This window comes from Acromyrmex echinatior, chromosome 9 (assembly GCF_024713525.1).
Source record: "Acromyrmex echinatior isolate Ae372 chromosome 9, ASM2471352v2, whole genome shotgun sequence".
Lineage (NCBI taxonomy): Eukaryota > Metazoa > Arthropoda > Insecta > Hymenoptera > Formicidae > Acromyrmex > Acromyrmex echinatior.
In genome coordinates this window covers 919,488-944,974 of record NC_141860.1, presented here as the reverse complement: position 1 = coordinate 944,974, position 25,487 = coordinate 919,488, and the positions used below count along the sequence as shown (strand labels likewise).

Here is a 25,487-nt window from a genome sequence, read left to right as displayed (position 1 = left end):
TAAAAATATATTTGATCTGTAATATGTGTTTATTAACAATATCACTTATTTAAAAAAAAATTACGAAAAATGAAAAAAAGAATCGATCGTGGAATCTCTAACATTCAGATCTCACATCCTACGCGCAAGACCACGCCGAGGTTTTATAAACCACTTATATGAACGTAGTATATAACGCTCCATGAAAATTCCATGAAAAATCATGGAAATGTCAATATTTCGTAAATTATCTTGTTTTGAAATGATTTTTACTACTATACATAAATTGGAGGGATATAGGATTAGTATAATTTATTAAAACTTTTACGTTATTTATAATGTTCCTCTTAATGATACACGTTGAGCGGCCGAAATTTCCCAGAAAATATTTTCGATCCCTAGAAACAAGCGACTATAGAAAGAAAGAGAAACACAGACTCTGAAGGATTCGCTGTTTCGCTCGACGAGCCCAGCTCGGCGTGCGGAGCCTCATCAATTACAATCGGAGCTTCTATTCTTTTTTGTTATTTCTCTGTCTCACTCTGTCGTATTTCTGTTTCGATCATTCGTTCTGCAATTCAAGAATGTGATTTCTATCGATTCTAGTTTGGCATCATCGCCGATGCGGCAAAGACGCACGATTCCTTTTCTAAACAACGATCCTGATACGTATATATATTTCTATATATATAATACAAAAATATATTATTATTATGGCGTTTCTAGCTGATAATATATTGCTGGTTTAAACAATGATTTAATCCATTTCTGTAGTTGAATAGCGGTATTTCGTTTGCACCCGACCGACAAGAGGAATGGCGCTTCTTACTAAGTCGACATCTGAGTCGAGTCAAAAATATGCTGCATAAAATAATATCAAACCTTGCGCGTTCATAAGTAGCTGGCGCACGCACGCTCGCACGCACGCACGCACGCACGCACGTGTATATGTATGTTATTATATATATATATAATAACATACATATATATATATATGTTGCGACGTGACGTTTTCCATCCGTCACAAGGGCCGCATGGCCTGACCGAACAATCTATCGTCCTGAGTCCTCTCACATTTTGAGGAGCGGACGTACCTGTGCTTTTTCCGCGACGTTGTTTTGCGTGCCTTGCGCGTTCGGCGTCGCCATTTTCGTTTTCCCTTTTCTGTGTATTTCCCGTACTGAGAGTCATAGGGCCCGGCGACTCCCACGATCTTGGCAGACTGACGCCACCTCACCGGAGAGGAGAAGAAAAAGAACGACCAGGAATGGGAGTCGAGAGACGACCGCTGCTGACGGACCCGCCGGGGCGCACCTGATTCCAGGTCGCACGCAGATGTTATCATTCATTATTACGCCCTTTTTATTGTTGCAAGGTCTTTCCTATCGCACCCTCTTCCAGGCGCAAAGCGAGAGTCGGAATGGCATGACGGGGGTGGCCACTCTACGTCCCAAGGACGGCCCCGAATAGATACCTCGAGACCACGAGGCGGCTCGAAAAGGATCCTGCGGCCTTTCGAATTTTGCGCGCCAGAACATGCGACACGGGCATGAGGTTCCCGCGATTAGCGAAGCGCAAGAGCGCACGAGGTCATGCCGTGCCCGCGCTACAATCATTGCCGAATTCTGTAGTATTTTCGAAGCAGCGAAGTCTTGTTCGTATAATTCACGAGAGTATCCCTAGATGGCGTGAGCTCGTGTCGCGGGAATCTAACGAAGTGTATACGTCTAGCGTGCAGCTGGAGCCCTCGTGAAGCCGTTATCACGCTTAATCCGAACTTATCGCTGCAAAATTGCCGACAGATGTAAACGCAAGTCGAAGACTTATTTAATATATGTGTTAACTTTGTTATTGTTAATTCTAGTGTGTTTTATTGCTGTCCCTATTCGCTCCTCCAAACGATTTGCTAACCTCGATTACGAACCGCTCCCTCTGCCATTTCCGAGGCTGAACTACCGGTTGAGAGCCCATCGAGTTCACAGCTCGTCTGAATATTGCATGAAGAAAGTATCGTGTAATTTTGAGAAAGAGTGGCACGCTCGCTCGTGCCTGGCGCCCAACTATCGTTTTGCGATTGTATATCGCCCCTAAGAGCGACCGCGCGAAGACACATTTCTGCTGCGTCTCGTAACGCCACCCGTCACCCGATTGCATAGGAAAACCTCAGCTGTGAATGCGCGACGAAGTTGCGCCACGCTCGTGAGTGTGGTTACAATATATATATATACACACACAATATATATGTATATATACATACATATACATATATGTATTTTATATATATATATGCATCAATAATTTATTAAATAAAATGTATGTAAAAGATCTTCATTTGTATGCATATGTAAATAAAATGGTACGTTTCTTGTTTATGAAGAAATGATTTCAACAAAATTGAAATAACTAATATCATATTTATTTTATTATTATTTTTCTTCTCAAAAAAAAGAACTTTGGCCAGGGCCAAAAACGTAAGAACGTTTTTTAGTTGAGCCTGAGTAGGTCGATAATTCAGATCATTTCTGTGATTCAGCGACGCACTTTTCTTGATAGCGCGACTGTCGGAATATCGCGGAACTGAAATACTGCTTGGTTTCATGGCTTCACGTCAATTTCACTCGTAAACAAACGAAATTTTCGGCGACTCTTTTCTCTTATACTAAAGCCTTTACCTCGTTTCTAAAAACATAGGATTGTTCTTTCAGGTTTTCTACAATTCGCCAGTTACTTTTTACGAACGTGCAAGTTCTGAAACTCTTATGTGCAGCACATATTGTGATGTGTTGACTAGAAGTCGATAACAAACTGTAAGTCTTCAATTTTCGTTTTTCGTATTCAATTGTAGCTGGTGAATTGCGTTGTTGTCGATACTTTAATTGTGGAGAAGAATTTTTCAATCCATAAACACAATTAAGAGAAAAGAGTCTTTAATAATTAATGGTAAAACAGAACACTCCAGCATCCTCTTAATGTGAGATATATTTTAATTAAAAAATCTTACAATTTTTCCTAGCGTCACAACTACCAGTTAAATATTTTAAATGCATTTTGCAATTCTTTGCATGTTTTCCACATCGAATAGTATTACAATCATCCAGATTAATTAAAAATTCCATGTCTTCGAAAACTGCATCCAAGATCTCGATGTATATGAGTTCTCGCTCATCGTCCAAAAGCAATTCCTACAGCTATGTTCGTTTCTCGCGTCTGTACACAATAGCATCATCTTCAAATACAGCCGCAGTGATCAGGCGTTTCATCTCACTGTAAGGGACCATTCCGTCCTCTCATCGCAATCCATGCTGATAAGCACTCAACCAGGAAGACTTGTCGGATCTTGTCAAAAATTTCCATGGGAAAATGTGAGAACGGTTTTCTGTTTCAGCATCGCTACTTCTTTGACGATAAATTTCTTGTTAACGACGAATCCCCTTGTAGATGCACCAACGTTGGTATGACTATGACGAACAATTCTTCAAGATTGTGCTTCACCCCGGTTTTTCGCTCCCTTTTAAAGTTCTAAGTACTTGCTGATCTTGCAATTTACATAATCTTGCGCACTACGTTAGACAACGGACAGTACTTGATTACACGATCGTGTACGATAAGACAATAGGCGGTAGTATTGGCGAGCACATTCTCCTTGCAGTCAAATTCTATGCGTACGTCCATAGTGGTGCTCTTGACAGATTCGTTTTGTCGCGAGCAATCAATGACCGCAAAAGGCCCTTTCTCGATAAATGAGAGCATGTTGAGCAGCGCTTCGAAGCAGTTGATTCTATAATATGCTTTACAATATGTGCGTACATATCAAATAGGACAGCGTATCTCTTTTTGCCAAAATCCAGATTGAAATCGTTGTACGGATAAAATTTTGAATTTAGATATACTTTCACGTAACTCAAATTACAATCAAATTACATTGTCGAACACGTTAACATCTTGTGACATGACATTCTTTTGACCGATCTGCAGACCAAAAATAACATCGCGATTTCTCAAATTGAGTAGCCATTTTGACAGCCCATGAATGCTTGGTCGTATTCTGTAACAGAAGATACTCGTACAGATTCCAACGAAAACTCATGCTCAGATAGAACTAGCAGCATTGATAATTTATTGATCTCTTTTAACGCAACGTGAGGCATCCGCCACCGCATTTTGAATAACTCAATCTCAAGCTCCGTCACAGGATTTCCCACTAAGCAATTGTAATCGTTGCGCAATCGTATCAAAAGCAACGCACGTTGACGACCACGCGTTTGTAACCCTCGCAAAAGCCCAGTAGCATGTTGAGCGGCAAAAATTAGTGCCCTTCCTCCATGTCGGATCTAGAGTTTCATCCTCGTTCAGGCAATCGAAGCTTTGTCATACATCATTGACAGATAATTCTTGAAGGTACTGATAATTTCAACGTTTCTGTTGCGGTCAATCTCCACATCATTGAGTTCATATCGAATTTCATTAAACATGAACGCCACGCAATTATTTCCAAACGTCGTCGACATCTGATTGTTCTTCTTCTTCACCGTCAAGCTTCCTTCGATGTAAAGAAAACTGTCGCACGGCAACGTGTATAAATCCTACTGCTGTATGGATATCCGTATCTCGTCGCTATGTCCAAACGTAGTGTTAGCATAAGGATTGTACGTGTGAGTTTTGATCTTGACGATGCGGTCGTCAAAGATCGGCTAACTGATAATATTCAGGATATCAGCCATTTTGTACGATGAAATCCAACGACTTTAAGAATGCAACAAGACTTTGGACGCAGTCAATTTCTTTCCAAGTGTAGTCTTTCCAGTAAAAGGCGTATCTCTCGTGTGTTTTGGCTGTTCGTTCAACACAAGCATCTCATATTAGCACCGTCGTACATGCAACCTAACTGTGATCTCTTCTCCGCGAAAATCAAGCAATCGACCATTTTGGACTCACTACGCAAATCGTCAGATCCGTAATGCTCCATACAACGATTGGAAGGTAAATGACCTGCGTCGGCCTTTCCGATATCTTATATCTCGGCGGCACGCTCGGCAAAAATTCATGTATCGTATGCACGCATCTGTCGTTGCTGTACGCACTCGCGATCATGTTACACTCGATACGTATGATATTCAGGTTAATAATATTTATTGGCATGTCCGATTCATGCCACTGTCACAGCTCCAGCACGCGATTCGATGAATATCCCAATAGCGAGCCAATGTTTTGCAATATTTATCGGATAGGCACATTTAATCTCACTTCTTATCGTATTGTTGTTTGCGCGAAGAATCAGTAGGAATTTTTCATCCTTGCCCTTCGCATCGTGAAAATGTAAAATTTCACGCTTCAGATACCGCTCTATATCATGCAATTCCTACGATCCTTTGGGAATGACAATTTTCTCGTTGCCATAGTAAACTTTTTTTTGTTGAATATAATAGTACACATTGACTAGAGTACAATACGTTTCAAAGTCCGTCAAACCGAGCTTGTAATCGCCATCACCTAAATCTACAGCTGGAAAGTAGCTCACGGCGAGGACGCTACTCTCGCCGATCAGCGTAAACGTCAGCGACATGTTTCAAACGAGCACTGAATTAAACAGCCCACTGTCGGTCTTTAAATTGCTTGTCAATCGTTGGTAGAAACTATAGACAAAACTGTTCGCAATTGTTCTGACTATAACGTTGATGAGCCGTGCGATTGTATTCGATTACACCGTTTGCCAGATACCGTTCAAGTTCCTTCGGCGCACATTAGGAAAAAAGGCTCGAGCTTCAAGCATTAAAAACATATTTAAAAAAATATATAATATTTAAAAAAAAAAGCATTAGTCTTTATCAATCGTGGGTACAGAAATATGCAATAAAAACTTATTTTAAATTTATTTCATTTTTCAAAATCACTGAATTTAATAATATTGCCTTATTCAATATTGCCTTACTAATAATGCAATATTGAAGTCCTTTTACCTCGTCATCAGTCATTAAAAGAGTTTCGTTTTTTATCTATTTTTTTAATTTCCTTGTTTTTTGTCTTTTTTGTCTTTCCTTTTTATTATTTTTCGTTTTTTGTTTTATATTTTTTTTTATTCTTTTACTTAATTTTCGATTATATTTTTTTACACTTTTTTATTTAACTCTTTAAACTTCTTTATATTTTATGTGTTTAATACTTTTACGTTAATAGTTTATTAAAATAATATTAAAATAATATTAAAATAGTTTATTAAAATAGTCATTATTTTACTGATAAAGGTAACTTTATTTTAATTAATTAAGAGCTCTTTAGTTTCAGTAGATAAATCCTCAGTTATTTCTTCTTGTTTTATCCTTATACTACTAATTAAAGGATCTGATGCAATGAAAAGGTAATGCATAATGTCTTCATTTGTACATATTCGGGACTTCATTCTACTATTTTGAGCTCGTGTTTTTCGAAAAATTTGATTGCCCCTTGCGCTATAAATTAATACAAAGTTCAGCAGTATCTAAATATTTTTTAAACTTCTCATAATCTATTTCTTTTTCACATATTAATACCTGCAATATATACTAATACTTAATCGTATTACCAAATTTTTATTTACTCCTACAATTTCGGCTACAAGCTACAGCTTGTGCAAAAAAAGCAACGGGCAACACTGTACTTGTTGTCTCTAAATCTTGTTTTACAGTTAATGATACACAACATTTACAGTTAATGATAGTTTACTTCTTAATCTTTTTTGACTATTTCTTTTTTTTTTACTTTTAAAATTTTATCATCACCCTTTGCACAGCCTTTTTTAAGATTCAAGTTAGATGAAATATGCAATAAATACTCCATGAAACGTATCCAACAATGTAACGTAGAAAGCCCGTATTTATAATTATCATTACTACATGAAAGACTTTTAATGTACTTTAAATTATTTATATTCTTCAGACCTACTCCACAAATATTACAACAATTAGAAGATTTCTGATCTGTTAAAATGTTGCATGTTTTATCATCTATCATTGTGCACTGCATGTTGAAACTTATGTTAAATAATATATTTTTCACTGTGATATAAAAATCAAATTTGTTAAATATGCCTGAATAAAATTTATATCCTTTAATTGTATTAGAATAATTTTCTTTTATAAATTCACACAAACTTAATTGGTCGACAATAATTGACTGACGAAGATCTTTCATTTTCCCATATAATATTATTATCGGACTCCAATTGAATTGGAACAAAAGAAATTATAAACACTGCGCCATCACAAAAAAAACCTTTCGCAACTTCGTCATTAGTGGATTGCTATATTATTTTAAATTTCCGGAAATTGATCATTTTTGTCTGTTGTCCAGAAGCGCCATCTATATCCCATTTTCCATATAAAATCAATTTTTTATCGTGTAATTTATGGAGCTCTTCGTTACTCAATGTTAAAAGTATTCTTTCGGTAGTATGATTTAATTACGACTCGACATTAACACTTGCACCTAAGTCATTAAAGCTTAATCCTGTTGGACAGTACTTTTCTTTTGCAATCTTAATAATGTTATTGCGGAGGATACAATTTACTTCCATGTAGTTTCTTATTATATGCCCTTAGTTTTTCATACTTAGCTTTCGTAAGTTCTAAGTTAAAGTACGAGGTCTGTTCAAAAACTATCGCGAATTTTGTGTCTTCAAAAATTAAATTTTTTCAAAAATTATTTATTTATTCATGAATATCTATTTTGTCCCCTTCAAAGTAATCCCCATCAGATATTATACACTTGTGCCAACGTTTTTTCCAATCCTCGAAGCACTTCAAAAAATCATTTTTTGTGATCTTGTTCAACTCCTCCTTCGATGCCGTCTTTATCTCCTCAATCGTAGCATAGCGTCGTCCTTTCATGAACCTCTTCAGTTTCGGGAACAAGAAAAAGTCACAGGGGGCCAGATCTGGGAAATACGGTGGCTGCGGCATCATTAGTGTGTTGTTTTTGGCCAAAAATTCGCGCAACGATGTGTGAGCAGGGACGTTATCTTTGATCCATTTTTTGGAATAGGCAAAAATCGAAGACGAGCCAAAACACGTGCAAGCAAAGCAGCTGTCAAAAATTAACTGAACATTCAAAAATGGCCGAACTTGTCGGCATAAGTGAGAGACATGAGTACCAACATAACGCCACAAAAAAATCGAAAATCGAATATACAAGTACAATCGAATATGTATGTAACCCGCGGAAATTCAAAATTCGCGATACTTTTTGAACAGACCTCGTATATAGCTAAAATATCATTAACGTTATTTTCAATATTTTTAGTACCACTTTCTTCCATATCCGAATCGATATCAGATTGATTTTGCGAGTATTTGGCAGTTTTAATAATTTTTTGGCAGTATACTTTGAAAGCAAATTTTCAATATTTTTTTGTTTTTCCAGAAGCTTCGTCATATGATAAACACGAACGACCTTTTTTCTTTATTGTTTTCATTTTGCCTTCTGGTGTAGAAACTTGTGATAAAAGAGTTGACGAAGACTGTGAAATATTCTGAAATGATTGATCTAAATCAATATCGAATTTTACGATAAAGTCTTTATTTAAAAAGGTTGCGTACGTTTTTAACAGTTCTTTGTTACGAGAAACAGTTTTCCATTTTCAATTATATAAAGGGATAAAGTTTTCACGTAATTTAATTTCTATATATTTTAATTAGTTTTCATTAAAATTTTGATCTTCTTTTTCTTTCTCACTTTTTAAATTGTTTAAAATTATATATCTATTTTATTTATAACTTTATTCGGATTATTCCATATACAATATATTCGCATAATACGTGATGTTTTATAGCAAAATACATTTTTTTATATTAAAAAAATAATATATTTTTAGGTGCAACTAAGTTCTCGCTGTTATTTTGATGAAAATGCAACTTTATTGTGAAAAAATGGTTACAAATGAATCATTGAAAGTATTGCCCATCGCTAGCTATTACTTTTTCCCATCTTTCTGGCAGAGCTCGTATACCATCACGATAAAATTGTTCACTTACTGCTGGAGCCATCTGTTGACAAACAGCGGGAACTTAGTTGCGCACCTACTATTCTACTATGAACGTAACGAACACAGGAAGGTAGATGCTACATAAGCGAGTAGCTTGAAGATCGAGAATCGATGCTCGCATAGGAGTCAAAGAAGCGGGGCGAGTGATTAAAGAATAACCGCGACCTGACACCAGATCGTTGTTTCACTGTCGGTTGCCATAAATTCAATTTAGAACTTAGACAGATCAAATTAGTTTCGCGTTAATTGATGGAATTTTAAAGTAATTAGCAAATTAAATTTTGGACTTTTCTTCGTGGTCTGCTCCTTCCCCGACTTACGATTGGTCGGCACTCTCTAACGTGACAAATTCGTGTTTATTTATCTGTTTCAGCTAATTAAGGCCAAAAGATAGTAAATTAAACCAAAAATGTATTAAACATAACGCTATATTTCGAAATTTACAATATTATTGGCCAGAACGACTGAAATCCTATTAAGGATTTGGAGCGACGAGCGATACGCGCGTCGTAAGCCGTGATTGGTGCGCGACAGCTTATACTTATTCTGAGAGATTACAGACGTTGAAGTGTTTTGATCGGATTCGTTTTTCTTAAATCTTGTGTAGGATGACATGAGAGTCCCAACATATGGGATTTCTTAACTCCATGTAGAATTATCCTGCTTGGAATTTCATCGCAATACAGCGGCTCGCGACACGCACTTCACGGGTGCTTCGATTGCCTCACGCGACGCGAGTTTCACGCGGTGTAGGCATGACAGAATCATACTACGCTTGATAAATTTCTCGCTAGGAATATTAGAAATATCTTAGATAGACAACCGTGACGAATTTCAGCCCGATGTGACCAATATTTCCACATGAAAATTCATTTTCTGAATTCGGCACGTATTGCCAATTCTGAAAAATTCGAGCTCCCCCTTTCTCGCGAGCGCCACCGACTGGCGCCTGTATAAACAGGGCGAAAACCGAGCCCGTCAATTAGTCCGGATCAGTAGTCTGGAAAGGATTAGTCCGAGCAGTTCAGTAGCTTATTTAAAATATTTCTCAATATTAACACTTCCCGTGTCGACGTCTATCAATGAAGGCCCATCAGCACCATTTAATTTTCAAAGCTCGCGGCCTTCAGCAAACGCGACGTTTTCATCCGGGGCCAAGTCCTACCCGAAATCGTACGTTCGAGACGCTCTCGAACTCGTATCTATAATAGGACGGGCATAACATATCTGTTTAGCAATTTGGTCGTGCTTGTAAGAAGGCTAAGGAAACGGTTCTCTTAATCGACAAAGCTCACCTTGTTCGATCGTTGCGTAATAAATTAACGCATCACGTTTATCTGACAATGGAGGATGAGAACCACTCCACTGTTGATAAATTTCTCGACACGCTTAAACGAACTTTCGGGCCGGGAAGAAGCACGAATTATTATCGCAACCAACTTAGTATCGCGTATAAAAAAACCGAATGAGCATGTCTTAGACTACATAGGACGGATTAAGAACCTCAGAACCGCTATAATCGAGAGCGATCAACTTAATCTCAATCGGTCTTCGAACGAAAATGAAATCTCGTCAATCGACTCTTTCGCGTTAGAAGCGTTTTATGAAGAATTGCAACGCGAATACCGCGTTGAACTCAAAGCAGAAGGCAATTTTAATTTTACATCAATTTTAGGGACGCCTGCTCCAAAATAATTACAATTAGTAAGCGATTAGAGAAGGAGGAAAATAGAGAAAGAACATTTTCGCGCTCCACGCACAGACTTCTCATCTCCTCGTGTACTCTCACGCGATTCCCCCGCTGAGGCAGCTGTGAATAATTCTTAGCCAGCCAGTACGAGCAAAAGATTTGCTTGTAAAGCCTTTGGACATCTAATCAATGAGTCGCAAGCATCAATATCGGGAAAATTTTAATAATAATAATAATAATAATGCATATTCTCGGGGTAGCAATATAAATCCGAATGACCCTACTTCAACGAGCGGAGCGAGTCGCCAGGGAAACCTGCCGGAGGCTTTGGCAAAAGGGACGCCCCAGGGTCTAGGAAATGCTTGTCCCATTCATCTGATGAATTGGGTTCAAAACCAATCCAACGTCTTTGAAGTCGCCAGAGGCATACCCTCCGTTAAATTCTAGTCACCTTTCCAACCACCTTCATGCTCAATACCGGAGCATAACCAAATAATAAAGTTATATAGTTAGAATGCATAAACAAAGACAACCCTATTGACAAAAATGAGATTCTTTAATTGACCGGCAATAGAGAAGATGTCGTAAATAGAGATAATAGAACCCACATTTTACAAATGTTACGTCCAAACCCTTGAAAATTTGGTCAAGGAGACAATGAGGGAGAATGGAGAGGGTATGGAAGGACGGTCAGACTCAATCTCACAGGTATACGCGCGGAGGCGAACATCTGTGAGTCGTACGCACCTTTTAAGTCCCGGAATGTGGGTCAACGTCCGAAGGGACGCTATGACCTGTTCCGCTGGACAGTGCGGACGTCGGTCCTACTTTTTCAGTCAAGGAACTTAATCCCTTTGATCCGGGACTGGACCTCGTGCAATCTCAGAGAAATGAATGCGAGAGGTGATGTCAATAAAAGACAGAGGAATACCTTAAGTTATATTTATTAATAAAATAATAAACAAAGGGTTTTGTACATTATAACTTCTCTTTACATAAAAAATATATACTATCTTGTGGATGAATGCGTGATGTGTGTGCGTGTGCGTGTGCGTGCGCGTGCGTGTGCGTGTGCGTGTGCGTGTGCGTGTGCGTGTGCGTGTGCGTGCGTGTGCGTGCGTATGCATGTGCGTGTGCGTGTGCGTATGCGTGTGCGTGTGCGCGTGCGTGTGTGTGTGTGCGTGTGCGCGTGCGTGCGTGTGTGTGTGTGTGTGTGTGTGTGTGTGTGTGTGTGTGTACAATGAATGTGTTTTTCCATGCGAAACGCGGGGATGGAGTAAATAATTATCACTTACTTACTAGTAGCTGTCCCCAAGATATCGGGTAGGTTCTAGGCGAGTGGGCAAGGAGATCCGTCGTCAGCGAAGAGCGTCTGAAGGGCAGTCGCCGTGGAATATGGCTAACTTCAGTTGCGATTTGATTACAAGTTCACACTCGGACGGAATCGCGAACTGGCGTGATTAGCGCGGGTTATAATGATTTTCGGACTGTGCGAGACAATAAGTAACTAAACGCGAACTCCACTGACGTGGACTGAATGGTTTAAAATTCTGTACTGACGTAAACCGGGTGCTTCAAAATTTGGTACTGACATGAATCGGGTGCTTCAAGATTTCGTACTGACGCGAACCGGGTGCTTCAAAATTTGGTACTGACGCGAACCGGGTGCTTCAAGATTTCGTACTGACGCGAACCGGGTGCTTCAAAATTTGGTACTGACGTGAACCGGGTGCTTCAAAATTTGGTACTGACGTTCTGTACTTCCGCGGGATCTCTATTTATACCCCGAAAAAAGAGTGTTGAGCCCTTTGTCTAAGATGCTAAAGTTAGTTGTAATGTCACGCGAGATTTTTATAACGTTTTATCGTGGTTGATCTAAAGTACATAGAGCAGTTTTGAGAAGAAGAGAAAGTGATTTATGGTGATTTTCCTTAAAGAGCCAAGATTGCTCCGAGACGGATTCTGTTATTCTCGCAGAAAATATGGCTAGATAAGCAGATGGTTACTATGCTATCATTGTTGCGAGTCTGGTTTCAGATAACGCTCCTGTTGGAAGTTATTCTTATTGCGTTTACGTTTTTTTAAGTGCGACATAGCGCCTGTTTTCTAAGATAAAATTGTTAGTCAGTCTCGGATGATAAAGCTTAGATTTTTACTATTGCGTGACTTCAGTACATTTATAATGTCTTTGCAATCTTGTCTCTTTTCGGGCCTACATTAAGGTTATTATTCTTTCCAGGTTGATTGACATTTACGAGTTTTTGCGGCGCCTGTCCGGTCCCTTTTTCAATTCTGTCAGTCCGTTATCAGAAGGCGCCGCTCGGGTCTCGTAAACGCCAACCATAGTCGCGGCGAAGAGAAAAAAAAATCGTGGCGTCTGTAGGACGTAACACAAACTTCATTAGTATTTCATATAATTTCAAATGACTTTCCTATAACATAATAGGTATACTAGCTTGATCAAAAAGTTTCCGGAATTCATTCAGAAAATTCAAAATACAAGTTTATTCCTCAAAAGTGATATTGTCCCCTTCAAAGTACTCTCCAGCGACTGCAACGCACTTATGCCAGCGCTTGATCCAGCTCTCGAAACATTTCTGGAACTCTATTATTGGTATAGCCATCAGAGCCGTCTTCGATTTTTCCATTACCTCCTTTCGGCTGTTAAAACGCGTTCCCCGCAGTGGTTTTTTGACTCGATCGAACAGAAAAAAATCGCAGGGAGCCATATCGGGTGAATTCGATGGCTGTTGGATGGTATTCGTTTTGTTTTTGATCAAAAATTCACGGATAATGATGGCACTGTGCGACGGTGCGTTATCATGGTGCAAAATCCATGAGTTGTTTACCCACAAATCCTTTCTTTTTTGGCGAATTGCTTCACGCAAACGTCTCATAACGCCCAAATAATACTCCTTATTAACTGTCTGACCTTCTGACAAAAATTCGTGATGTACAATACCGTTGTAATCCATGAAAACCGTGAGCATCGCTTTCTTTTTCGACTGAAAACGACGTGGTTTTTTTGGTCTTGGCTCATTTGGAGCTCTCCATTCACTCGCCTGATGTCTGGATTGCGTGTCGTACTCATAAACCCACGTCTCGTCTCCAGTAATGATGCGTTTGATGAATGTTGGGTCGGATTCAGTCTTGGAAATCATGTCTTTGGCGATGTCAACGCGGTCCCTTTTTTGCATAAAATTCAGTTCCTTCGGGACCAACTTTGCAGCAACATGGCGCAAACCCAAATCATTAACTACAATGTCCTGAACGGATCCATAAGCAATGTTTAAGTCCTCTGCCAGCTCTCTGATAGTTAATTTGCGGTTATTGGCCAACATTTCTCTCACTTTATTGATGTTTTCGTCGGTTTTCGATGTCGACGGCCTACCACTGCGTTCGTTATTCACGACGGATTCACGACCACTTCTGAAGCGTTCATGCCACTTGTAAACGGTTGTTTTCTTTAGAACATCACTGCCGAAATAGTTTCCCAACATTTCCAAGGTTTTCGCACCATTGAATCCATTTTTAACGCAAAATTTAATACAAACTCGTTGTTGCAAATTCAACTCCATTTTTAAAACTGTAAAAAATCGAAAACACGCGCAGAGGTAGATGTACTCAAGACGGCGTAATTTTTACAAATGTTAAGCTATGGCGATAAAATTTAATGGAAATGTCAATGATAGATGTGGCAACCTAGCCAAAAAAAAGAACTCAAATCAGCTGACTCAGAGCATCACCTGGTGGTCTCTTCTGGAAACTTTTTGATCAAGCTGGTAAATAATTAAAACATCGTTCATATTGAGCTTTTATTATAATTTCATCAGAAAGTGGTCCATCAAAATGCACGTTCCTAAATAAAAATTTATGTCCTTGTAAATACCGTTTATTTGATACATAACCTATTGCCAGATTTTCTTCATGTCTTCGTGTTAAGGCTCTAGAGGTTTTTCATGTTTTCTTAATTGTCTCTTTATAGTGGACATAATTATTTCGTTTTATCGTTTCGATAATTTTCGAAACGAAATGCATTAAATATGTTTAATGGATCGAATTTGTTAACAAATGCGCATACAAATGTACAACAAATTATGTACATTATATGCAACGTATTCTTTGCTATAGATAATAGCAAAACGATGTAACAAAATCTAATAAACTTTGAGCATAATCTATATATTGCATAATCTATTCGTATATAATCTATATAATCTACATATCTATATATTACGTAATCAAAGTATGGTTGACAAGAATCGTAATAGCTACGTGTAATGTAAAGAAATGAATGTATATGTTATGTAATAAATGATTTTTTTAATACAATTGGCCCAATATAGCAAAAATTGGCGGTGTTCAGCTATTTTTCATTGTAGAGCATGTTTAAGACCTTGTGGTTTTTGAACAAAATCATTCGGACATCTTGTTTTAAACGATTTTATTATAATATTTCTGATATTTTTGCAATTGTACATGAACCTAATCGCACATTATTGGGTCCTTTTAACCAAAGCCACAATAATTTTTTTATCACCCCCAGGCAAACCAAATGCATGTAAACTAATGATACATCTGTTACTAATCCAAAATTTTACTTCAAATAAATGTACTAATTTGATGATCTTTGTATTCTTTGTTCGCAAATTCGTTATCGATTCTTAGAGCATTCTGCATTGTTCCTCCTGAAAAACAAAGCTTTGACTGAACCCACTCTCCAGTAGTGCATTTCCGACAACAATTGTAACCCGTATGCTGTTTAATTGATAAAACATATGCTGCTGCGGGAGCGTCACAAATTAAAGCAGAGATTGATTTTAACTTGTATGTTATTATATAAAAAACTATTTCTATTTAACTCGATAATTTCTTCAACAAATGGTCGTAAAACTTCTTCAGCATTGATTTATCTATTTCACAAAAACACTCAACAATATAAACTTGTTTAGAAACATTATCCGAGCATAAAATTGGTCACAAGAAACCCTCAATATTTTTTAACAATGATAATCCGACAATCAATATTAATTAAAAGATAGTTTCATCGTTTCTAATGTTTTTACACTGGTTCAACAATGCTTCGACTGCTCTTTTTAAAATTATAATAATTGTTTCCACTTATAAACACAATACTTGTTGATCTAGGTGTTCGTAATAAACTTTTGCTATCTTTTAGAAAGCTGCAATTCGTATGCTTATTTAAGATGAGTGATAGTGCATTGAGAGTATTACGGTGAACTTTAAATTTAATAGCCCATTCTCGAATTTTGTGTGTGAATACAATGTCATTATCTACAAGAGTTCCTCTATCGGAGTTAGAAGACAAAGAAATAAAGCTGTTTGCACTGCCTTCGCTATAACTTGTATCATTGTTATTATTATTATTATCATCACTACGTTATTTCCATCGCATTGAACTAATTTATTAAATATTTTTTCTTCCAAATAAAATCCCATAGCATTACTGGTTTCTTTAAAAGTAAATATAAAAATAAATATAATGCAAATTTCTGAAGTTCAATAGAAACAGAGTATTAATATGAACACAACTTTTACATGTATATAATTTGTTTAAAATATAAATATTAAATGTGTGTGCCATATATATCTAATCAAATCTCTTTAAGCACATATAAATTTCAATTTATTTAAGATTATATATTATTTTATTTGGTATTACGAAAAAAATTAAGAAAACTATTAAAAATGAAAAAAGTTACTAGACGAAAAAAAACTAGAAAATGATCTCTCTAACAATCATGACAAATATAATACATACTGGGGCACCAGTTACTTCTCGGCATATCAAGACTAATGTGAACATCCTGACATACTTAAAATATTGCAATCGAACTGGATTTCTTGATTAACTATATGTTTTAAGTGTCATTCCGAATACTTTTTCTTTATCTTTTTGTTTGGTGGAGCAACTATTACATTTATTTTCTATTCAAAAATTAATCAAGTAAATAACATTACAATCCGAAGCGCCACTACGGTCTAAGTATTATGATGTTGAACTAATATATATTATTCAAACGAATGAATTAATTTCAGAAATAATAATTACGTGTCGATATGGTTGTCGACATTAACGCAATTAATCTGAAATGTAACAATCCCCCCAAAATTCCCCAAATTAATCTTAAAAAACTGTAATAAACTTATTGCGAAAAAATATTACCTCGGCCGGGAGTCGAACCCGGATCTCAATAATTTTTCGCAATAACCGATATGTCGAGAATAACGCATTATTTCAGCGCGCGTTTATAAACAATAAGATAGGAAACAAGACCGTTTATATTAAATAACATTACAATCCGGTCTCGGTAGTCTAAAGGCTCAGGACGCTCGCACGGAATGCAAGAGATCCGGGTTCGACTCCCGGCCGAGGCAATATTTTTTCGCAATAAGTTTATTACAGTTTTTTAAGATTAATTTGGGGAATTTTGGGGGGATTATTACATTTCAGATTAATTGCGTTAATGTCGACAACCATATCGACACGTAATTATTATTTCTGAAATTAATTCATTCGTTTGAATAATATATATATATTAGTTCATCTTAATACTTAGACCGTAGTGGCGCTTCGGATTTCGGCTTCAACTCGTACGGCATCCAATTTCCTTGCTTCTGAATCATTTCCATGACTTTGAGGCGTTTTAAAATGGCTTGATCGTGCCAATTTTTTTTTATTTTGACACGAGTCTTGATCAAGTAATGTCTCCAATTCTGCATCTTCGAAAACCTTCTCTCTTCCACCGCTATGCCGATCTTCGACGTCAAAATCACCGTTCTTGAAGCATTAAAATCACTCACGATATGTTCTTTCACTAATAGCGGCCTCACCATAAGTATTTGAGAGCATTCGATTAGCCTCAGATAGCCGCAGATTTCTTCATATTGAAGCAGAAAATCTCCCGCAAATGACGAGAATTTGGCTCGTAAACTGACATTTTCAATCGAGAATAACTTTATGATGCAGACATAAATCGAGTAATGTTTCTATAGGATTATGTTGACCAAGATGCCCAAGTTTATTGTATGACCTATTTATTTCTATGATCTATTTATTTCGACCACCACTTACCGCTAAAGCCATCTATAGAAAAATGGCGGAAGCAAAGTTGTACACCTAATAAAACGGAACAATTTCTGAGCCGCACCATGAATTTAGCATTCATTATCTTCTTAAAAGTACCTTCTTCGAACTGTTTACAAACAACTTTTCCATGGAAATATTTATGTGACATTTATTCTCATCACAGTGCCACATTTTTAATTTTTTACCATTAACGGCAAAGCGTTAATCACTGCGTGAGAATAGTACTAGATGGGGTGAAAAGTAACCTCCTTGACCGCCAGAATGCGCCACTACTGCAAAAAAGTTTATGGTGCCTTGTAGTCCGTTCATATTTAGACATGCCAAGTGGCAGTGCGATACTGCCCTTAGTTTTGTTTTGAGAGCTGATTGTTGTTGACGTATTTGCGAAAACGATTTTCGTTCTCTCATAAAACATTATTTTTTGAGAGGCAAAACGGCGAAGGAAACAAAAGAAAAGTTGGATAAATATTATGTGGCTAATACTCCGTCAGATTACACCGTCAAATATTGGTTTCGAGAGTTTCGTGGTGGCCGCAACTCCACTACCGATGAAGTCCGCAGCGGCAGGCCCTCCGATGCGGTTACCGAGGAAAATGTCAAAAAAATACATGAAATGGTGTTGGCTGACCGGAAAGTGAAGGTGCGCGAGCTACAAAGATTAGTACTGAGCGAACACGCCATATTTTGGGCGAGATTCTGCATAAGAAAAAAATTTTTTTCATTCCCAAGGAGGTTACTTTTCACCCCACCTAGTATAATCCCGTTATAAGTGTTTGTTCAAACTTTTCCTTTTGCTCATAAGCAGTTTCATAAAAGTATGCTTCGGAAAACGAAGTATGTTTAGATGAACCACAAAGAGCTCTAATTCGATCGCTTTTTGAATATTTCAAAGTTTTACATTCATTGAATTGCAACTTTAGTAGCATTCTTTAAATACGAAAACTTTTTTTGCTGTACTGACATACGATTTTTTTGCTATTACGCACCACTTGAACATTTGTTCGGCTTCCAATCGAGCACATATCGACGGTTTATTAACTTTCCTTGACATCAGTCGAATATATAACTCTAAGCGTTTTGGAAAGTTAAAACACTTTTGCCAAGATCGAATAGTATTGAATTTTTCCTTCAATCTCTCGGTCTTCTATCTTTGTATGATAGACTTGCTACGTTTTAAGTTGCATTTTTTGTTGTATAATTTTTTTGAGTCGGGATATTTTTGTTTGAATTTTCATTGGCGATCTCTTTCACGGGTAGTATTTTTCAAATAATATTTTCTTTTGATGTATCGTTTATTTTCTTTTTTGTACTGATCACGTTTCCTCTGACGTTTGTATTTCACGTCATCAAGACTGGAAATCTTTTGTTTTTTTTTTATTATTACTTCTATTCGTACTAAACAAATTATCACATCAACTTTCCTTCTTCTTCTCTCTCTCTTTCTCTCTCTCTCTCTCTTACACTTCTAAAACAAATCCCGTACATCACCGTCTTGAACAACTAATTCTCAGGCAGCAATCCTATTAGTTCATTACTTTATCCTAATAACTCTTCAAAAACCTGTAAGCACAATTCAGAATGATTATTAGAACTCTGTTACACAAGAATTATTTATAGCCTGTTCTGTTTTAATAACTGAAATACAAGATTTGACTCATGAAAGATTTCGACCAATCAGAAAGCTAGGAGAAAGGAATACAGTTATCTTTTCATTATCTCAAAAACATTAATAAATTAAAAAATAGGTTATAAAAAAAATCATACAAAAATTTTTGCCTCTTTTAAAAATACCTTAAGTCTAGATCACACAACCTAATTCCGACAACCACTAAACTTAAAACTAAATTCTTAAAAATCACTTAAAATCAATAAAAATGACAAATCCCTTGAAAACCAATATCAATTGCAATTTTCATTGATAAAAAGATATTGCCTAGTCAAAGCATGGACAACCTGATGACCTAACTAATTTGCCCTTTTTCTTAAATTAACTGACACTATTGAAATTCTATAATTTCATGACAAGATTGTAATCATTATAAATAGACTCCCGTGACTACCTAAAAGTTATCAAACTAAAAGTGATAAATACTAAAAACCAATAAGTTACAATCCCAATAAGTTATATAAACCTCTATATATGTATATATGGTATATAACAGAATCATATTTAGACGTTTATTTAAAAACTCTTTGAGTTATAAATATGAAGTTTACACAAAATTAAAACCTGAAATCCCCACTTTCCAATTGTACCTATAAACTCATCCTTTCATCGCAATGTTTTTAATGAAAAATTAAAATTACAAAAAATCGTTTTACATGGCACTTAGAGAATCCCTAGAGCACAATTATTCGATATATCCTACTAGTTTGAATGACGGCCTCTATTCTCGATTCGCACGCACGCTGTAATATTAGCCGACTAACGTTACCTCAATAGTGGTTCTTAATGACGTCACATTGGGATGTCGAGGCTTGTTTGTGACCCTTTCAACACTCCATATGTAGTAGTCCAAAGGATTTAAATCTGGGCTGTTGGGAAGCCAGAATTCTTTGAACCAAAACATATCGATGTTGTCTGAGAGCCAATTTTGAATCAAATGACTTGTATGAGTACCGTCCTGCTGAAAAACATATGGCCTTTCGGACGCCACAGTTTCTATCCACGGCTTCATTACATCCATTAGAAGGCGCAAATATATTTCTTTTATGACAATTTCCCTTTTTTTAAAGAAATGTGGTGGCATGACATCACCCTCACTGGACATAACACCTAGCACGTGAACTTGACCAAAAATTTCGTTCTGGCAACAACAGGGACATCCCCTTTGTAAGCGAGCCATTGGTCATTCCTTCGGTTGATTTTGCCATCAACAGTAAAAATTTTTTCGCCAGAAAAGGAACTAATTCGTCCCGACACTTCGTTTTTCAAAAAACACAATAGCAAATTGCAGTGAGTAAGGGGTTCCGCACAATAAGGAACAGAGAACAGAGAACAGAGAATAGAGAACAGGGAACAGGGAACAGGGAATAGGGAATAGGGAACATATCAATGTATGCAATACAATGCATTCAACGCAGAATAGAGGAATAAGGGAACAGCGCTAAAGAATAGTGATGAAATTTTATAGCACTGTTCTTCTTATTCCTCTATTCTGCGTTAACGCATTGTATTGCATACGTTGATGTTGTTTGTGTATTGTGACGCAATTTATGCACATTATTGGACGTATATATACGATTAAAAATAATAAAAAATGTGTGATCATACATATGATAGTGACAACATATATTCCAACAACCCAATAGACCAGAATGACAGTGAAATATGTGATTTAACTGAAAGCAAAGATGGTGATCAATTATTAATTGATTTGGCAAGATTATATCCACATTTGTGGGATAAACAAAAAAAGATTTTAAAGATACAGCAAAAAAAGAAACCTTTTGGGAAGAAATTTCCTTGATTCTGAATCAATCTAGTAAATACCTGATTTTAATAATTAAAAACTATGTATATAGTATGTATATATATACATATATATATTAGATGCGCAACTAAGTTCTCGCTGTTATTTTGATGCATTTTCATCAAAATAACAGCGAGAACTTAGTTGCGCACCTAATATATACATTACACACACACACACACACACACATATACATATATATATATATATATATATAAAACAGTTTTTGTATTTCTGGCTAAATGTAACAAAAATATAACAAACATTAACTTTTTCAGTAAGTACTTGTCAATCTAGATGGCAACGATGGCTCTAATATGCCAAAGAACGACAAAAGCAAAAATTGGAAAATATAAGCAGATCACAAGCAGTTAATCGAATGCCTTAGTATTTATTCAGTTCAATGAATTTCTTGGCTAGTCATATATACAAGAGAAGGTGTGTAGGATTTTAATAAGTCATTTTATATAGTCAGCATTAATTTTTAAAATAATTGAATTTACTGTATTTTTAATATTTGAAAACATTTACTAATTTAAAAAAAATCTATGATTATTGAAAAATCTGAGAATTCATCTATTAATAATAATCCGAGGATTCAATCTGTCAATCCTGAGTCATGTACACCTTCGTTAGCTAATAGGAATGAAACTCCATTTTTGACAAATTCAGTATGTTTTCACAATTCATTATTTATTTCTGTACTAGTTTCATAACGTTGTGCTTGTATTAAAAAATTGTTTTAATTATACATAGAACTCAGTTCCACCTCTGAATTCATTAAAAATAGCACAATTGCCAAAACTTACTACAGATTCAGTACAAAGACGATCTTCACCAACGAATATATCTACAAAATCAAGAACACCATTATCAAATTCAACATCATCTTGTAATAACAGAGATCCATTTGTGGATTTAACAAATTCGGAATTTTGACATTTATTTATGTACTAGTATAACTCCCAAAGTATAAGTTCCTAGAAAATCTTTCTCAGAATTTTTCATAAGTATAATTTTTCAGAATTTTTAGAATTTCTAAATAATTTTCTAACTCTTAAAAAAATGTCTCATATTTTTTTATACAAATTGAAATGTTTTTAAAAAATGTTAAGAAAGTCGACAATTTTTATAGAATTCTTCATATTTATATTGAAATACTTTGAAATTTCTAAGATTTCTTATCCGAAAATTTCTGATAAAATCTTATAAAATTTGGAAAAGTCGTACGTACTTTTTTCAAAAATTATAGAATGAAAAGTCTAAGGATATTTCAGAATTCACAAATAGGAGAAATTCTAAGAAAAGAGATGTAGATTTTTTTCAGTATTATAAATTGAAAAACTTGTTTGTAATTCCGCATTGTTTTTTTGATATTTTATTTATACAAAAAGAATGTTTTTTTTTCAATTTGATTACTTATAAACTTTATAATTTGCAGCTGCGTCAACTTCTACACGAAAACTCCTACACGAAAAGATCACCTCTAGCAATTTCTCCACAAATACATCTTCAAGATCAATGCCATCACCAATCAACATCAAGCACTTTTAAACGTAACGTACTTAGCGGAAAAATGAATGATGATTACTTTATAGATTCTTTTGAAGCTGTTTCTTCATCAATAATGCTTTAACAAATTTGGTTCTTAAGGAATTACAAAATGCTGAGGAAAATCAAAAAATCAATGTTGCGAAAGAAAATTATGGAAATTTTAATGAATCATATGAATAATTCGTAAACTGATTAATTGCACAGGCACACAAGACAAAATTCAATACTTGATACGGAGATTAAACTATGATATTCTTTTTTGACGCTGATACAAATTTTTTTGATGTGCCTGTGTTATCTACTAAGAAATAAGAATAAAGCTTAGATAAAGAAATATTAATTTTTTTTGTTGCAGTTAAATTTCTTTTAATATATAGATAATTAGTTATCTAAGAAATTTCTATTATAGTTTCTACAATAAATTTCTATAACAAAAAATATTTTATTTTTTTGTTAAAACAAATGTTCAAACAATTTAATGAGCTAATATGTTAGAAAATAGTATTGTTTATGATATTTTCCTCAAGTATACATGTTTACATTTCAAAAAATATAAAAATGTTATATCCTTTTATTTTATCTACTAAGTAAACTGTAATTTATTATTATGTACTAATATGCATATATAATAATAAAAAAAATAAATAAATAATTAAAAAATGTCAGATGTAACATTAATATTTTATACAAATACTTTTATAAACAATAAGATAGGAAATAGGATTTCTCGCAATAAGTTTATTACAGTTTTTTAAGATTAATTTAGGGAATTTGGGGGGATTATTAATATTTCAGATCAATTGTGTTAATGCCGACAACCATATCGGCACGTAATTATCATTTCTGAAATTAATTCATTTGTTTTAAAATATATATATTAGTTCAACATCTTAATACTTAGACCGTAGTGGCGCTTCGGATTTAAAGTACTTTTATAAAGTTTATACGAATGATGTGAACATGTTTTAATATAATTATAAAGAGATAATAAATTATTTTTATTAAAACAATAAAAAAATATATAATGTATGTATTTATATGTATATATTTATTTATATTGATATACTACATATAAAAGGATTTAATTACTTTAGAAAATATAAAAAATGACATCATAATATAAAAATAATCTAGTAACGTTTTAGAAAAATAAAAAAGGTAAAGATACAATAAACATTACATTAAACATAATAAAAAATAACGACAAATTAAGTATGTAGAATATCTTAAATTTTGTTTAAGACAAATTTTTCCATTTAAATTGTATCATGAGATATTATTTTAAATATTCAATAAATAAAATATTAAAATTTTTTTTTGTTTTAATAACTTAACTGAAGATAAAGTAATGAAGATTATATAGTTATTTATGAAAATTATTTAGTTGTGCTGTGATCATCCCCATGTCGTCCTCTGAAAACTGTATTCAAGTTGTCAAGGTACTTGACCTTCAGACAAGATCCATTTCCATAAAATATTCCATTGATGATAGGTTTCATTAGCTCGATGAGCACTAGTATTGGCAAACGATGTCTACGATCATCATTGGAACGTTTCCATTGATCTAATATCACATTTCCTTGATCATCTTCTGTATCGATATAGTGATGAGGTGCATATCGCCGTTTAAAAATTAGATGTAGTTTCTCTTCAATCATAATAAAATTATGAAGGCACACGCATGCAGTTATAAATCTCTATTTTTTCAAGATTCATCTTGATGGGTTTGGTAAATATGCGCCAACGTGTAACTAAAATTCCGAATGCGTTTTCAATAACTTATCTAGCTCGAGAAAGTCTGTAATTGAATTTTTCTTTCTATAGTTAGATTTCTGCCTGGAAGAGCGCATCACATGACGTGACATCTTAAAAGTACCAACAGCAAAGAAATAAGGCATTTTCTGGTTAGAACTTGAAAGAATTGCAGAATTTGCAGGTAGATTTAAGTCATCATTGTCTATTGCTTCTCCTAAAGATGATCTTGCGAAAATGCCACCATCACTTTCACTTCCATAAGCTTCGATATTAACAATAGTAAATTTGTATTCATGATCGCAAGCTGCCATTAAATTGTTGTTTTCTAAATATTTTTTTATAATTAAAATAGAAACAAATAGAACTAGAATTTGGCTTGAATTTGAATATGCTTCCCGTCCGTAGCTCCTATGCAATTTGGCATATTCCATGTTTCATAAAATCCATTAATAATTTCCAACCACTTTACTTCACTTGATGGCTTTAGGTAGATAGGAAACAATACTTCTACTAGGACAGAGCATGTTTCATTGACAATTTTATGCACCATTGATTCACCTACATGATACTGCAATGCGGAAGCTAAGTCTCCCATGGCTAAATATCTGAATAAATTAATATACACAGTGCGACAAATATGTTCCCGGACACGAACCACATCTCAGCAGTGGCGACATCTGTGCGTTCAAACATGCATTTTAAAGGTTGAACATTTTGGTATCATCTGTCAAAGTTTCATTCATTTCGGTTGACATATAACGAAGATATGACAGTTCATTAAACAAGATTTTGATCGAGGTAGAAATTTTAATATGGAACAAAGAGCAGTGATTAAATTTAACGCAAAACTTGGTAAAAGTGCATCAGAAACATTCCGATCGATACAACAAGTTTACGACAGTCAATATC

At 35.2% G+C, this 25,487-nt stretch overlaps 1 protein-coding gene and 2 pseudogenes across 1 annotated transcript in view; 2 read left to right on the top strand and 1 right to left on the bottom strand.

Moving 5' to 3' along the window:
- Positions 1–23,382, top strand: part of LOC147908466 (uncharacterized) — a 41,392-nt gene extending 18,010 nt beyond the window's left edge. The window contains exons 2-3 of the mRNA XM_087409281.1: positions 21,548–21,707; positions 22,711–23,382. The gene's annotated coding sequence lies outside the window, so the exon portion shown is untranslated. The remainder of the gene's footprint in view (positions 1–21,547; positions 21,708–22,710) is intronic.
- LOC147908467 (uncharacterized) lies at positions 9,885–10,800 on the top strand (annotated as a pseudogene).
- Positions 23,383–23,500: 118 nt separating the features above from the next.
- On the bottom strand, positions 23,501–25,197 carry LOC147908465 (uncharacterized; annotated as a pseudogene).
- Positions 25,198–25,487: the final 290 nt, after the last annotated feature.